The sequence below is a fragment of the Oratosquilla oratoria genome, unplaced genomic scaffold (assembly GCF_046742065.1).
Source record: "Oratosquilla oratoria isolate Oo_2021 unplaced genomic scaffold, ASM4674206v1 SCAFFOLD118, whole genome shotgun sequence".
In the NCBI taxonomy this organism is placed as follows: domain Eukaryota; kingdom Metazoa; phylum Arthropoda; class Malacostraca; order Stomatopoda; family Squillidae; genus Oratosquilla; species Oratosquilla oratoria.
The window spans coordinates 398,027-415,000 of NW_027467475.1; positions in this window are offsets into that span (position 1 = coordinate 398,027).

A 16,974-nucleotide genomic window follows, 5' to 3' on the forward strand; every position below is an offset into this window, starting at 1 on the left:
CCCTTTCTCTTTCTATATTTTCATTTTTCTGTCTCTCCCTTTCTCTCGCTCTCTTTTCCTTTCTGTATTTTCCTTTCTTTCTGTCCTTCTTTTTCTCTGTCTTCCCCTTTCTCTGTCCTTCCCTTTCTCTGTCGTTCCCTTTCTCTGTCGTTTTCTTTCTCTGTCCTTCCCTTTCTCTGTCCTTCCCTTTCTCTGTCCTTCCCTGTCTCTGTCTTCCCCTTTCTCTTTTACTTTCTCTTTGTCCCCTTTTTTTCTCTTCTTTTCTCTCTGCCTGCCTGCCTGTCTGTCTGTCTGTCTATATATCAGTCTATGCGCCTTTGTCCTTACCTTTTTCTTCGTCTATCTGTGTCTAAATTTGACGTCTGTCTTTTTCTACCTGACGTCTGTCTTTGTTTTAGCTCATGCTAAGCTGCCAAGTAGAATCCATAAAGCCTAACGTAGACTATAACGGTGTATTTTTACTCTGATTCGTAAGACAACAGGCTTCAACGATATCTTGGTGGAACTGAATAGTATAGCTAAGTGCCAGACAGAGACCTTATCCCTCGGGCTTTTCAAAATAGATCCCAAAGAGATAGGTTAGTAAGGCATACCTCTACTTAAAAGACACAAAAAAGCATTAAGAATCTCCTTGCGTTAGGCCCTGTTCACATTACCGGTTTGAACCGCATGGAAACCACGGAGTTATTGCATAGTCAAGGGAGAACCGTGAATTTTTGTGTGAACGCTTCCATTAATTCATACTGTAATTGAAATCGCTAGTGTGAATAGCGCCTTATTAAAGACCACCAAGAGAGAGAGAGAACATCAGAAGAAAAGAGAGAACATAGGAATATAATAGTAAAGGAGACTACAAGAGAACATAAGGCCTACACTAGGCAGTTCCAAGTCCATCAACACCTTTCATCCCCATCCATGAAGTTATCTAACCTTCTTTTAAAACAACTAATAGTTTCAGGGCTCACTAATTACATGGTTACTAAGTCTATTCCAGTCGCTCATCACTGTTAGTAAACTAATTCCAGCCAATCTCTCCTAAATCTAAATATGTCTAATTTAAATTAATTTCTACAAATCCTCCTCTACTGTTTTAATACGATGACTATGTCTGCATCATCCTTCTTGAGGTCAGGTATCGTATCTCTCTTCTCTTTTGTAAATACCGAGAGAAAACATCTTTTAAACGTCTCCTTCATTTTTTTTTCTCAATTTATCAAGATATCCTTGTCAGATTTAACTGAGCTTATTTTTTCCACTAGTCTGGTAATCTTAATTTTGTATTTCCACTTTGAGTGTGCTCTTCTATCCAGTCTTCCAATTGCACTATACCTACTCATAGTCCTAAGAAATATAGCTAGATAGCTAGACAGACAGACAGACAGTCAGATAGGCAAAGACAGAAAGACAGAAAGGCAGACAGACAGGCAGACAGACAGACAGACAGACAGATAGACAGACAGACAGCAGGCAGGCGGACAGGAAGACAGACAGACAAGCAGGCAGACAGGCAGGCAGGCAGGCAGACATAGATATATATAGATTTAGATATATAGTTAGATATAGATATAGATAGACAATCAGTCATGGAAATGAATTACATTAGATATAACAATGCACTTCAGTTGTATGGTTCCCAACGTGATTCTCATAAACCAACATTCAGATATCAATATTTCAGAGTCGCCCGGATTTCACTAAAGGGCTCGTTATCGGTATGTAGGACCATTTGTGAATCCAGTTCTCACCCTTCAGGACCCCTCAGGACAGAAGGACCCCTCAGGACGCAGGACACCCCAGGACCGCAGGACACCCCAGGACCGCAGGACACCCCAGAACCGCAGGATCCCTCAGGACCGCAGAACACCCCAGAACCGCAGGACCCCCCAGGACCGCAGGACACCCCAGGACCGCAGGACCCCCAGGACCGCAGGACACCCTAGGACCGCAGGCCCCCCCAGGACCGCAGGACACCCCAGGACCGCAGGACCCCCCCAGGACCACAAGACCCCCCAGGACCGCAGGACTCCTGAGGACCGCAGGACCCCTCAGGACCTCAGGACACCCCAGGACCGCAGGACCCCTCAGTACCCCCCAGGACCGCAGGACCCCTCAGGACCGCAGGACCCCTCAGGACCGCAGGACCCCCTAGGACAAAAGGACACCCAAAGACCCCAGGACCCCTCAGGACCGCAAGACCCCCCAGGACCGCAGGACCCCCTAGGACCGCAGGACCCCCAAGAACCGCAGGACCCCCAAGGACCGCAGGACACCCCAGAACCGCAGGACCCCCCAGGACCGCAGGACTCTCCAGGACCGCAGCACCCCCCAGGACCGCAGGACCCCCCAGGACCGCAGGACCACTCAGGACCGCAGGACACCCCAGGACCGCAGGACACCCCAGGACCGCAGGACACCTCAGGACCGCAGGACACCCCAGGACCGCAGGACACCCCAGGACCGCAGGACCCCTCAGGACCGCAAGACCCCCAGGACCGCAGGACACCCCAGGACCGCAGGACCCCCAGGACCGCAGGACCCCTCAGGACCGCAGAACCCCTCAGGACCGCAGGACCCCCAGGACCGCAGGACCCCTCAGGACCGCAGGACCCCTCAGGACCGCAGGACCCCTCAGGACCGCAAGACCCCTCAGGACCGCAGGACCACTCAGGACCGCAGGACCCCTCAGGACCGCAGGACCCCTCGGGACCGCAGGACCCCTCGGGACCGCAGGACCCCAAGGACCGAAGGACCGCAGGACCCCATCAGGACCGCACGACCCCTCAGGACCGCAGAACAACTCCTCAGTATGACCTTTCAGGATGACCCTTCAAGACGACCCTTCAGGATGACCCTTCAGGACGTCCCATCAGGACGACTCTAGGACCACCCTGCAGAATGACCATTCAGGATGACACTTCAGGACCACCTTTCAGGATGACCCTTCAGGACGACCCTTCAGGACGACACTTCAGGATAACCCCTCAGGACTACCCTTCAGTACCCTTCAGGATGACCCTTCAGGACCACCCTTTAGGATGACCCTTCATGACGACCCTTCAGGATGACCCTTGAAGATGACCCTTCAGGACGTCCCTTCAGGCCGACCCTTCAGGATGACCTTTCAGGATGACCCTTCAGGATGACCTTTCAGGTTGACCCTTCACGATGACCCTTTAGGACGACACTTCAGGATGACCCTTCAGGATGACCCTTCAGGACGACCCTTCAGAATGACCCTTGCGGACGACCTTTCAGGGTGACCCTTGCGGATGACTCTTCAGGACGACCTTTCAGGATGACCCTTCGGGACGACCTTTCAGGATGACCCTTCAGGACGACTTTTCAGGATGACCCTTCAGAACGACCCTTCAGGAATACCCTTCAGGACGAACCTTCAGGAATACCATTCAGGACGACATTCAGGACGAGTCTTCAGGATGACCCTTCTGGACGAACATTGTGGACGACCCTTCAAGACTACCCTTCAGGATGACTCTTCAGGATGACCTTTCAGGAAGACCCTTCTGGACGACACTTCAGGACGACCCATCAGGACGACCCTTCAGGATGATTCTTCAGGACGACCCTTCAGGATGACCCTTCAGGACCTTTCAAGACGACCCTAAGGGACGGCCCTTCAGGATGACCCTTCAGGACGACCATTCAAGACGAATCTTCAGGATGACCTTTCACGATGACCCTTCAGGACGATCCTTCAGGATGACCTTTCAGGTTGACCCTTCAGGATGACCTTTCAGGATAACCTTCAGGACGACCCTTCAGGACGACACTTCAGGGTGACCCTTCAGGACGACCTTTCAGGATCACCCTTCAGGACGCCCCTTCAAGACGACCTTTCAGGACAACCCTTCCGGATGACCCTTCAGGACGACCTTTCAGGATGACCCTTCAGGACGACCTTTCAGGATGACCCTTCAGGACGATCTTTCAGGATGACCCTTCGGGAGGACCCTTCAGGACGAACCTTCAGGAATACCCTTCAGGACGAGCCTTCAGGATGACCCTTCAGAACTACCCTTCAGGATGACCCTTCAGGACAACCCTTCAGGATGACCCTTCAGGACAACCCTTCAGGACAACCCTTCAGGACGACCCTTGACCCTTCAGGACGAACATTGGGGACGACCCTTCAGGATGACCCTTCAGGACTACCTTTCAGGATGACTCTTCAGAATGACCTTTCAGGAAGACCCTTCTGGACGACACTTAAGGACGACCAATCAGGATGACCGTTCAGGATAATTCTTCAGGACGACCCCTCAGGACCTTTCAGGACGACCCTAAGGGACGGCTCTTCAGGATGACCCTTCAGGACGACCCTTCAGGACGAATCTTCAGAATGACCCTTCAGGACGAGCCTTCAGGATGACCTTTCACGATGACCCTTCGGGACGATCCTTCAGGATGACCCTTCAGGATAACCTTCCAGGATGACCCTTCAGGACGACCCTTCAGTATTATCCTTCAGGACGACCCTTCAGGATTATCCTTCAGGACGACTCTTCAGGATGATCCTTCAGGACGAATCTTCAGGATGACCCTTCAGGACGACCCTTCAGGATGACCTTTCAGGATGACCCTTCAGGACGACCCTTCAGGACCACCATTCAGAATTACCCTTCTGGACGACCCTTCAGGACTACCCTTCAAGATCACCATTCAGGACGATTCTTCTAGACGACCCTTCAGGATGACCCTTCAGGACGACCCTTCAGGATGACCCTTCAGGACTACCCTTCAGGACGACCCTTCAGGATGACCCTTCAGGACAACCCTTCAGGACGACCCTTCACAGTGAACCTTCAGGAAGACCCTTTAGGATGACCCTTCAGAACGACCCTTCAGAACGACCCTTCAGGATGGCCCTTCAGTATGACCCTTCAGGATGACCCTTTAGAATGACCCTTCAGGATGACCCTTCAGGACGAACCTACAGGATGACCCTTCAGGCCCACCCTTCAGGATGACCTTTCAGGACGACCCTTTAGGACTACCCTTCAGGATAACCCTTCATGACGACCCCTCAGGATGACCCTTGAGGACTACCCTTGAAGACGACCCTTCAAGATGACCTTTCAGGACGGCCCTTCAAGATGACCCTTTAGGATGACCCTTCAGGACGACCCTTCATGACGATCCTTCAGGATGACCCTTCAGGACGACCTTTCAGGACGACTCTTCAGGATGACCCTTTAGGATGACCTTTCAGGATGACCCTTCAGGAGAACTCTTCAGGATGACCCCTAAGGACGACCCTTAAGGAATACCCTTCAGGATGACCTTTCAGGATGACCCTTCAGGACGACCTTTCAGGACAACCCTTCAGAATGTCCCTTCAGGATTACCCTTCAGGACGACTCTTTAAGATGACCCTTCAGGAATACCCTTCAGGACGACCCTTCAGGATAACCATTCAGTAGTACTCTTCAGGACGACCCTTCAGGAATACCCATCGGGATTACCCTTCAGGATGACCCTTCAGGACGACTCTTCAGGAAGACCCTTCAGGACGACCCTTCATGAGGACCCTTCAAGATGACCCTCCTGGACGACCCCTCAGGATGGCCTTTAGGGATGAGCCTACAGGATGACCTTTCAGGACGACCCTTCTGGACGACCCTTCAGGACGACATTTCAGGATGACCCATCAGGACGACTCTTCAGGATGACCATTAAGGACGACCGTGCAGGAATACCCTTCAGGATGACCTTTCAGGACGATCCTTCAGGATGACCCTTTAGGACAACCCTTCAGAATGACCCTTTAGGATCACCCTTCAGGACGACCCTTTAAGATGACCCTTCAGGACGAACCTTCATGAATACCCTACAGGACGACCCTTCAGGATGTCCTTCAGGATGACCATTCAGTAGTACTCTTCAGGACGACCCTTCAGGATAACCCTTCAGGATGACCCTTCAGGATGACCCTTCAGGACGACTCTTCAGGACGACCCTTCAAGATGAACCTTTAGGATGACCCTTCAGGATGACCCTTCAGGACGACTTTTCAGGACGACCCTTCAGGATGACCCTTCTGGATGATCCTTTAGGACGACCCTTCAGGATGACCCTTCAGGACCGTTCAGGAGGACCCTTCAGGATGACCCTTCAGGACAACCCTTCAGGATGACCATTCAGGACGACCCTTCAGAATGACCCTTCAGGAGGACTCTTTGGAATGACCCTTCAGGGCGATCCTTCAGGATGACCATTCAGGACGACCCTTCAGAATGACCCTTCAGGACGACCCTTTAGGATGACCCTTCAGGACGACCCTTTAGGATGACCCTTCAGGACGACCCTTTAGGATGACCCTACTGGACGACCCTTCAGGATGACCCTTTACCCTTAAGGGTGACCCTTCAGGATGACCCTTCATTGCGATCCTTCAGGATGACCCTTCAAGACGACTCTTCAGGATAACCTTTCAGGAAGACCCTTCTGGACGACCCTTCAGGATGACCCTTCAGGACAACCTTGCGGGACAACTCTTCAAAATGACCCTTTAGGATCACCCTTCAGAATGACCCTTTAAGATGACTCTTCAGGACGACCCTTCAGGAATACCCCTCAGGACGACCCTTCAGGATGACCATACAGTAGTACCCATCAGAACCACCCTTCAGGACGACCTTTCAGGATGACCCTTCAGGATGACCCTTCAGGACGACTCTTCAGGAAGACCCTTCAGGACGACCCTTCATGAGGACCCTTTAGAATGACCCTTTAGGATGATCCTTCAGAACGACCCTTCAGGATGGCTTTTAGGGATGACCCTTCAGGATGACCTTTCAGGACGACCCTTCTGGACAACCTTTCAGGATGACCCTTCAGGACGACTCTTCAGGATGACCCCTAAGGACGACCCTTCAAGAATACCCTTTAGGATGACCTTCCAGGACGACCCTTCAGGATGACCCTTCAGGATGACCCTTCATGACGACCTTTCAGGACAACCCTTCAGAATGACCCTTCAGGATCACCCTTCATGACGACCCTTTAAGATGAACCTTCAGGATGACCCTTCAGGAATACCCCTCAGAACGACCCTTCAGGATGACCATTCAGTAGTACCCTTCAGGACCACACTTCAGGATGACCCTTCAGGATGACCATTCAGGACGACCCTTCAGGATGACCCTTCAATTCGACCCTTCAGGATTACCCTTCAGGATGACCCTTCAGGACGACTCTTCAGGAAGACCCTTGAAGACGACCTTCAAGATGACCCTTCAGGATGACCTTTCAGGATGACCCTTTAGGATGGTCCTTTAAGATGACCCTTGAGGACCTTTCAGGACGACCATTCAAGACGAATCTTCAGCATGACCCTTCAGGACGACCCTTCAGGATGACCTTTCAGGATGACCCTTCAGGATGACCTTTCAGGACGACCCTTCAGGATGACCCTTCCGGACGACCCTTCAGGACGACCCTTCAGGACTGTATACGCCACCATATCCATGGTGAATAATACATTCACTCACTCACTCACTCAGTCACTCACTCGTCCACCCGACTCCCTGGAGCCGATCACATCCTTTCGAACTTGCTGAATAGACGATTACAACTCAGCAGTTTCACGCCCGTGTGACCAGCACTGCCACACAACAGATAACGACACACACACAAGCATGCCATTAACCACACACGCATAACACACGAAAACACACATATTAACAGCCACCCCCTGGATATATATATATATTGTGAGATGTGTGAGAGTTATATCGGATGACGGTTTGTGACCCCAGGATATTACCGTTAGTGCATGCTTATGGTGTCGCATACACAAACTCTAAATGATAAGTGAGTATGGCAACTCGAGAAGTGATGGCCTAATGACTTCCAGAGGTTAAAACTCGATCGCAGGCGAGAGAGAGCGGTCGGTGTCAGAGACGTACAATGTGTGAAAAGTGCACTGGTGACTTAGAAACTAAATAGTATTGAAATAGCCTGGAACTAAAGTTTCGAGATAATGTCAGAAACTAGGTGAAGTGCTCAGAAGATAAAGTGTATGTGGTGACTTAAAGACTAAATGATATTGTGTAGTGTATAGAAGAAAGTGTGATGAAGTGGAAGTGTAAATAAAGAGAAGAAAAAGGAGTCCCTTAGAGTTTGTGTTCCCCGGATTAAGTCCTGCCAAATGTAACCTCCAAACCATAGAGGATACAGGACGACCCTTCAGGATGACCCTTCAGGATGACCCTTTAGGATGACCCTTCAGGACGAGCCTTTAGGATGACCCTTCTGGACGACCCTTCACCCTTCAGGGTGACTCTTCAGGACGACCCTTCAGAATGACCCTTCAGGACGAGACTTCAGGATTACCCATCAGGGCGATCCTTCAGGATGACCCTTCAGAACGACCCTTCAGGACGACTCCTCAGGATAACCTTTCAGGAGGACCCTTCTGGACGACCCTTTAGGATGACCCTTCAGGAGGACCCTTGAGGACGACCCTTCAGGACGACCTTTCAGGAAGACCCTTCAGGACGAACCTTCAGGATGACCCTTCAGGATGACCCTACAGGACGATCCTTCGGGATGACCCTTCAGGATGACACTTCAGGATGACCTTTCAGGATGATCCTTCAGGACAACCCTTCAGGATGACTCTTCAGGACGACCTCTCAGGATGACCCTTCAGGATGACGCTTTAGGACGACTTTTTAGGAAGACCATTCTGGACGACCCTTCAGGATGACCCTTCAGGATGACCCTTTCAGGACGACCCTTCAGGATGACCCCTGAGGACTACCCTTCAGGATGACCCTTTAGGACGACCCTTCAAGATGATCCTTTAGGACGACCCTTCAGGATGACCCTTCAGGACCTTTCAGGACGACCCTTCAAGACGAGTCTTCAGGACAACCCTTCAGGATGACCCTTCAGGACGACCCTTCATGACCCTTCATGACAACCTTTTAGGACGACCCTTAAGGATGACCTTTCAGGATGACCTTTCAGGACCACCCTTCAGGATGACCCTTCAGGACGACCCTTCAGGATGACCCATCTGGACGACCCTTCAGGATGACCCATCTGGACGACCCTTCAGGATGACTCTTCAGAATGACCCTTCAGGATGACCTTTCAGGACCACCCTTCAGGATGACCCTTCAGGCCGACCCTTCAGGATGACCCATCTGGACGACCCTTCAGGATGACCCATCTGACGACCCTTCAGGATGACCCTTGACCCTTCAGGATGAACCTTCAGGGTCTTCTGCAGTTTCAACTGGCAGTTGCAACTGTTCAGTTATAACTGTCAGTTGAAACTAGACGTGAGTGGGTATCTCAGTGATACTGAAATACCCACACACGTGCAGTTTAAACTGACAGTTAAACTGTCAGTTGAAACTGCACATGTGTGGGTATCTCAACGATACAGATATATCCACACACGTGCAGTTTAAACTGACAGTTACAACTGCTCAGTTATAACTGTCAGTTGAAACTGCACGTGTCTGGGTATCTCCGTGATACTGATATACCAACGCACGTGCAGTTTCAACTGACAGTTATAACTGAACAGTTATAACTGTCAGTTGAAACTGCACATGTGTGGGTATCTCAACGATACAGATATATCCACACACGTGCAGTTTAAACTGACAGTTACAACTGTTCAATTATAATTGTCAGTTGAATCTGCACATAAGTGGGTGTCTCAGTGATACTGATATACCCACACACGTGCAGTTTCAACTGACAGTTATAACTGAATAGTTATAACTGTTAGTTTAAACTACACGTGTATGGCCGGCCTAACTCTCACTTCTCCGTTTGAGAGTCTCCTTCGTCTGTGTCCTCTTTCTCGTTCCTTTAACCCCTTCCCTCAATTCCTTTTCTTCTTCTTCTTCCTTACTCTCTCCGTTCCACTTCCTCCTCATCGAAATCCTTCTGCTCTATTTTCATTCCATTACGTGCTCTTTATCACCAATTCGCACGCAGCTTCTTCTGTCTGTTTATTCTTTCTATTCTTTCCCTATCAAATAATTTATCCTATTACTTCCATATATAGAAAGGAGAGAGATAGAGAAAACGAGACAGGAGAGAGAGAAAATAAAAGAAAATTAGAGAGAATGGACAGAGAAAGAGAGAGAGAGAGAGAGAGAGAGAGAGAGAGAGAGAGAGAGAGAGAGAGAGAGAGAGAGAGAGAGAGAGAGAGAGAGAGAGAGAGAGAAAGAGAGAGAAAGAGAGAAAACAGAGATAAATCCTATCCACAAGCTCACTTAGAACCACCGTATCACAAACCAAAGACACCTTGGGCAATCTAGACGAGTTACATCTATTTCCTGTAAAAGGATATACCTCGGCCAATACAGTCTTCTGCACTTAATTCTAGAACGTTCTTCTAACTGCGGCGTCGCTGTCTCAGCTCTCGACAAAAACTCAACTCTTTACTTAAACTTTAGTTCGAAAACTCTTCTTTGAGCTCTTCGGACGCTTTTCTCCTTCACCTCTCCTCACACCCGAACGTTAAACAGCACCAGAACTCTTTGTACCTAGTGCTAAGTGCCGCCAAAAGCAATTTTATTCATCTAAGGGTATCCACCTTATCCATTCGTAAAGATAAACCCAATTTAATTAAACCGGAAACAAGTCTTTGGTTCTTTCATACACTATTGCAATTGTGACCAGACGATTCACGCCAGCCCAGGAAGGCCTCTCCTTTGTATTAAATTCATTAGCAAATGGCAAACAATTTTAGTCAACAGATGCCATGACTGCATACTTTGTGCATTTCATTCTGGGTAAGCCGGATGGCGCTATTCATCAGAGTGTGGCGGTGGTGGTGATGGTGGCGAAGGTTTTGAGGGTGATAGTGTTGGTGATGGTGGTGATGTTTGTTGTGGTGGTGGTTGTGGTGATGTTTGTTGTGGTGGTGGTGTTGCTGGTACTGGTATTAGTGATGGTGGTGGCTGTGATGGTAGCATCGTGGAAGGGGGGCGGTGAGAGTAGCGTGTCGGACCGACACGGTCTGAAACGATTTTGACGTTATGACAGCGATCCGACCAACTAAAGCAACTAAGGCAACAATACCTAACCGAGGGACTTGGCGAGGACCCGACTGCCCAGCAGAAACGATTACTTGATATTTATCTCTTTTAAAACTGTGACCGCCATTTACCGCCATTTGGTCCACTTTCGTGGCGGTCTGACCACCAGCCACCAATTTCATTTTGCCACACACACACACCAATTCCCGCTGCAGTTACAAAGGATTACAAAGGCGGAGCATGCTGACAGGAGACCTTTTGATCCATATCTAGGTCGGATGCAAAAGAAAAAAAAATCATATTAATAATAAAATAATAAATAAAAACTATAATAATGTAAATAACAAATAAAATACATAGATAAATGCATAGGTATAGTTAAAATAATAAACAAACAGGTAAATAGTAAATAATAAATTAACATATAACTAATAATAAATGAAAATCAGACAGACAAATGATAACAAAACAAAAACAAATAATATAAGATAAATTATAATCATTACAGCATCTTACTTAAGTATTTATATAAATGATTCTTAAAGCTTCGAACTGAACTACATTGCACTACCTGTGCAGGAAGTTTATTCCATTCATTAACTACACGGTTGGCAAAGTTGTTTCTACCTACTTCCAAATTGAATCTATTTCCGGACAGTTTGAGACCATTGTTTCTTGTCTGATTCTCATTCAATGTGAAAATTTGGTCACTTTTGATGTTGTCAATTCCCTTTAAAATCTTAAAGACCTGTATCAAGTCACCTCTGAGTCTACGCTTTTTTAGGGAAAACAGATTCACACATTTATTTTTGATATTTGGAATCAGTTTTGTGGCTCGCCGTTGTACTTTTTCCAGTCTGTCAATGTCTTTAATGAGATTCGGTGACCATACAGAAACAGCATATTCCAAATGTGGACGAACTAACGATTTATATTGCTTGTTAATGAGAGATGGACTTTTGAAATCAAAAGATCGCGCAATCAGTCCCAGAATCTTATTTGCTTTCTCAGAGGCTGAAATACATTGCTTGGATGATTTGAGATCGTTACTGATAATTACGCCGAGATCTTTTTCACTATCCACTTTTGTTAACGAATTTCCAAATAACTTGTAATCGTACTTACTGTTATTTTTACCTATGTGCATTACCTTGCATTTACTTGTGTTAAATTTCATTAGCCACTTTTCAGACCATTGCTGTAATTTATCTAAATCTTCTTGAATATCTAATTGGTTTGAGTGATCATTTGCCACTCCGCATAGTTTTGTATCATCAGCAAATTTGGAAACAGTAGATTTTAGTCCATGGTCTATATCATTTATATATACTATGAATAGAAGTGGCCCAAGAACGGAACCCTGAGGAGCTCCACTTGCAACACTTTTCCATCCAGAAGTTTTTCCATTTAAAACAACTCTCTGTTTTCGACCATTCAACCAATTACTAGTCCAACCTAATAGGCTACCACTTATTCCATGCAAAGCTAGTTTAGTAAGTAGTCTTTCGTGTGGGACGGTATCAAAAGGTTTTGCAAAGTCTAGATATATTAAATCTATATTGTTTCTTTTGTCATAATTCGAGATAACTGTGTTGTAGAATTCGAGTAAGTTAGTCACGCAAGAACGTTTCCGTCTGAAACCATGCTGGCTATCATTTATCAAACGGTTACTTTCTAAATGATGTTCGATAGCATCTCTGATGATAGTTTCCATTATTTTTCCTACGATTGAAGTCAAACTTATAGGCCTATAGTTATATGGTTTCTTTTTGTCACCTTTTTTGAATATGGGAGTAACGTTAGCTAGCTTCCATTCTCTTGGGACATCTCCGGATATGATGGATTTCTTGAAAATAATCTCTAATGGAACAATAATCTCATTTTTCATTTCCTTAAGATTCTTGGATGCCAACCGTCAGGCCCTGGTGTTTTATTAACTTTGAATTTGTCTATACACCTTTTAATTTTTTCTTTTGTTATATTTACCGTAGTGAGTAAGTTTACCCCAGACTTTTCACAGGTTTCAGTTAGGAATTCACTTTGAGGTGTTTCGTTTACGAATACCGAGCTAAAATAATTGTTTAAGATATTACACATTCCTTCATTTGAATATTCAAGTTGACCGTCAGCAGATAATAGTGGACCAATGTGATTCCTAACAACCTTTTTATCTCTAATGTAACTATATCTAGATGACTTTTCGCAGTTGGTGTGTTAAAACAGACCTCGACGGCTTGAAATTGGTCCTATGCAGTGACCATGGAGAAAGGATCTTCCTCGAACTGGGTGGCATTTCCTGGTGACAATGATAGTAATTGATAAAAGCCCCCAAATTATGCCCTCATGTTTATCAATTGTTTTTCTTTTTTATGATATCATTCTTTTAAGTTTGAAAATATTTCAAAAACTCCCCACAACTCTGTGCCATGGTCTACACTGACAATTCTTTCATAACATAAATTCAGTGCTAAAGAGTGTGTGTGTGTGTGTGTGTGTGTGTGTGTGTGTGTGTTGTGTATTTACCTAGTTGTATTTACCTAGTTGTATTTTACGGGAAGGGGAGCTATGCTCGTGGGGTCCCGTCTTCATATCTCATTTTATCTAAACTATTTTTAAATTCATGTATTGTTTTTGCACACACCACTTTCTCATCTAACTTGTTCCAACTGTCTATTACTCTGTGAGGAAAGCTGTTCTTTTTCAAATCTCTTCTATAGCTGTCTTTTTTTATTTTCTTTCCGTGTCCTCTTGTATTTCTGTCATCCCATTTTATCAGATTCTCTCTATCAGTAATTTCTATGCCTTTCATGATTCTGTAAATAGTTATCAAATCTCCTCTCTCTCTTCTTTGCTCTAGTGTCTGTAGTTTAAGTTTTTGTAGTCTCTCTTCATATGATAGTTTTGAGAGTGTTGGTGCCAGTTTTGTGATTGCTCTTTGTATTCTTTCAAGTTTTTTTATACATTTTTTTGTACTTGGTGACCATATCGTTGCTGCATATTCCAATCTTGGTCTTATCAGGGTGATTAGGATTTTCCTCACCATTTCTTCATCCAGGTATGTAAATGCCACTTTGATTGTTCTTATTAAATTATAAGTTTCTCCAAAAATCTTATTTATATGTTTCTCAGGTGACATATTATTCATAACAATGACTCCCAGGTCCTTCTCATTTTCTACTTTTTTTATTCCTTCTTCTCCCAAATTATATGATCCTGTTATTCTGTTTTTGCTTTTTCCAAATTCCATTATACTACACTTTTTTGTATTGAACTCCATCTCCCACTTCCTACTCCATTCTTGTACTTTATTTAGATCTCTCTGTAGTGATTCACAATCTTCTTCAGTTTTCACTCTTTTCAGTAGTTTTGCATCATCTGCAAAGAAGCTCATATAGCTTTCAATTCCTTCATCCATATCATTAATATATATAGCAAACATTATTGGGGCCAGAACTGTTCCCTGCGGGACACCGCTTATTACTTCATTCCATTTTGAGTGCTGATCTCTTATCACTACTCTCATTTTTCTTTCTTGCAAAAAGTCTTCCATCCAATTTAGCAATTTACCTTGTATTCCTCCTTGAGTTTCTAATTTCTTAAGCAACTTCTTATGTGGTACTTTGTCAAAAGCTTTTTTTAGGTCTAGAAATGCACAATCAGCCCATCCATCTCTTTCTTGTATTATATCTATTAGCCTTGAATAGAAACATATTAAATTGGTGACGCATGATCGTCCTTGTCTGAATCCAAATTGCCTTGGATTTAGTACGTTGTTTTTTTCCAAGTATTTTACCCATCTATTTTTGATAATTCTTTCACAAATTTTTGCTATTGTACTTGTTAGAGAGACTGGTCTATAGTTGGTAGGTTCTTCTTTATTTCCTCCTTTATATATAGGTACTATATTTGCTTTTTTCCGATCTTCTGGAACTTTTCCTTCTTTTAAGGAACTGCTTATTATGCTATGTATTTTGTCTGCCAGTTCATTCCTGCATTCTTTCAAAATCCAGTTTGCTATTTCATCTGGCCCATGCGATTTTCTGACATCAAAATTACCCAAGTGTGTCAATATTTCATTCTTTGTTACTTCTATTTCTTCCATAGGGGGGACTTTTTCTTTCCACTCAATCTCTTCAGGTTGTATATTTTCCCTTGTAAACACTGATTTAAAATGTTTGTTCATAATTTCTGCCATTTCCATTTCCTCAGTGTATTCAACTCCTCCTTGTCTTAATTTCTCCAAGTCTTGTTTGTTTTTCAGTTTATTGTTTACAAATCTGTAGAATAGTTTTGGTTGATCTTTACACTTTTCTATAACATCTTTTTCATATTTTCTTTTTTCCTCTCTGCACTTTTGTACATATCCATTTCTATAACCAGTATATATTTTCCATTTTTCAGGTCTTCTGTCTTTTTTCCATCTGGTCCAGGCTTTGTCTCTTTTGTCTTTTAACTCCCTACAACTTTTGTTGTACCAGCATTTTACATATTCTTTTTCTTGTTTTTGTCTTGGGACATACTTTTCCACTCCTTTTTTGTAAATTTTTGTCAAAATATTCCATTTCTCTTCCACTGATGTTTCTTCTTTGTATATTTCTTCCCAGTTTTCTTGTTGGAAGAATTCTCTTATTTTATCAAAGTTTGTTTTTTCATACATCATTCTTCCTTTTCTATATTGTTCATTTCTTTTCATATATTTTTCTTCATTAAGTTCCAGTTCAATCAATATGTGGTCACTTTTACCTATTGGTGTTTTATATTCAATCTTGTCCACTATTCTAGGTTCAGATGTAATTATTAAGTCTAGCCTCGATGGTTCTTCTTCATTTCTATACCTAGTGTTCTCTTGTATCCATTGTGTCATTGAATGGTCAGTAATCATCTCAAGTAGAGCATTTCCCCATGAGTCATCACCACTCTTTACTGTCATTTCTTCCCAGCAGATTTCTTTGCAATTAAAGTCGCCCATCATAACTATTCTTCCTCCGTCTTCCATTATTTTAGTTAATGCTATCTTTGTGTCCTCTAACATACTTTTATATTCACTCTCCTCCCATGAGGCTGTTTTCGGAGGCACATAATTGATCACAAATTTTCTGCTCTTCTTATCTCTGTCTTCCACTTCTATCATAATCATCTCTACTGTATTCTTTCCATATATGACACCTTTCACGTTTATATCCTTCTTAGTCAGGAACATAACTCCACCCCCTTGCTTTTTCTCTCTGTTTCTAATCCAATAATTGTATGCATTATGTCCTACACTGTTGGGTGGTAGTGGGCCTTTTAATTTTGTTTCTACAATTCCCATTATGTCTGGTTCTTTTTCTTTCAAATAATCATTCAGCTCATTCAATCCTGTTATTAATCCATCTATATTTGTGTAAGACACTCTTAGTTTTCTGCCACTTCCATTGTGTTCTCTGTTTCCCTTATGTTTTTCTTTTGTATGTCGAACTTCCTTAGTTTCATGTTCACTACTCTCCAATAGAATCTCTCTTTCTCTGACTCCGTTCTGTTCTCGTTTTTTGCCTTAGCTTCCAGTCTTTTCTGCTTTTCTTCCTCTCTTTCCTCTTTATTCATTTCTCTTTTTATCCATATTTTTTTGTATTGTTCACTTGTTGCTAGTTTCCCTGTTTTGGATAAGATATTCTCTGCCGTTGTTTGTGACTTGAATTTAATCTTAATTGGTCTGGTCTTGTCTGTGCTATACTTTCCGAGTCTAAATTTCTCTTCGATTTGTTTCATAATTTCTGGTTCATCTTCCTGAACTGATTCTAGTAATTGGCTTACTTTTTCATTTTCCTCTTTGATTCTTGTGGTTCTATCTGTGTTGTGTTTCTCTTCCATTCCTAATATAATTATACATTTCTTCTTGTCTGCTAAATCCCTTACTATATTCTCCTTTTGTCTCATCACTTTAATAACTGAGTCTTCATTATGT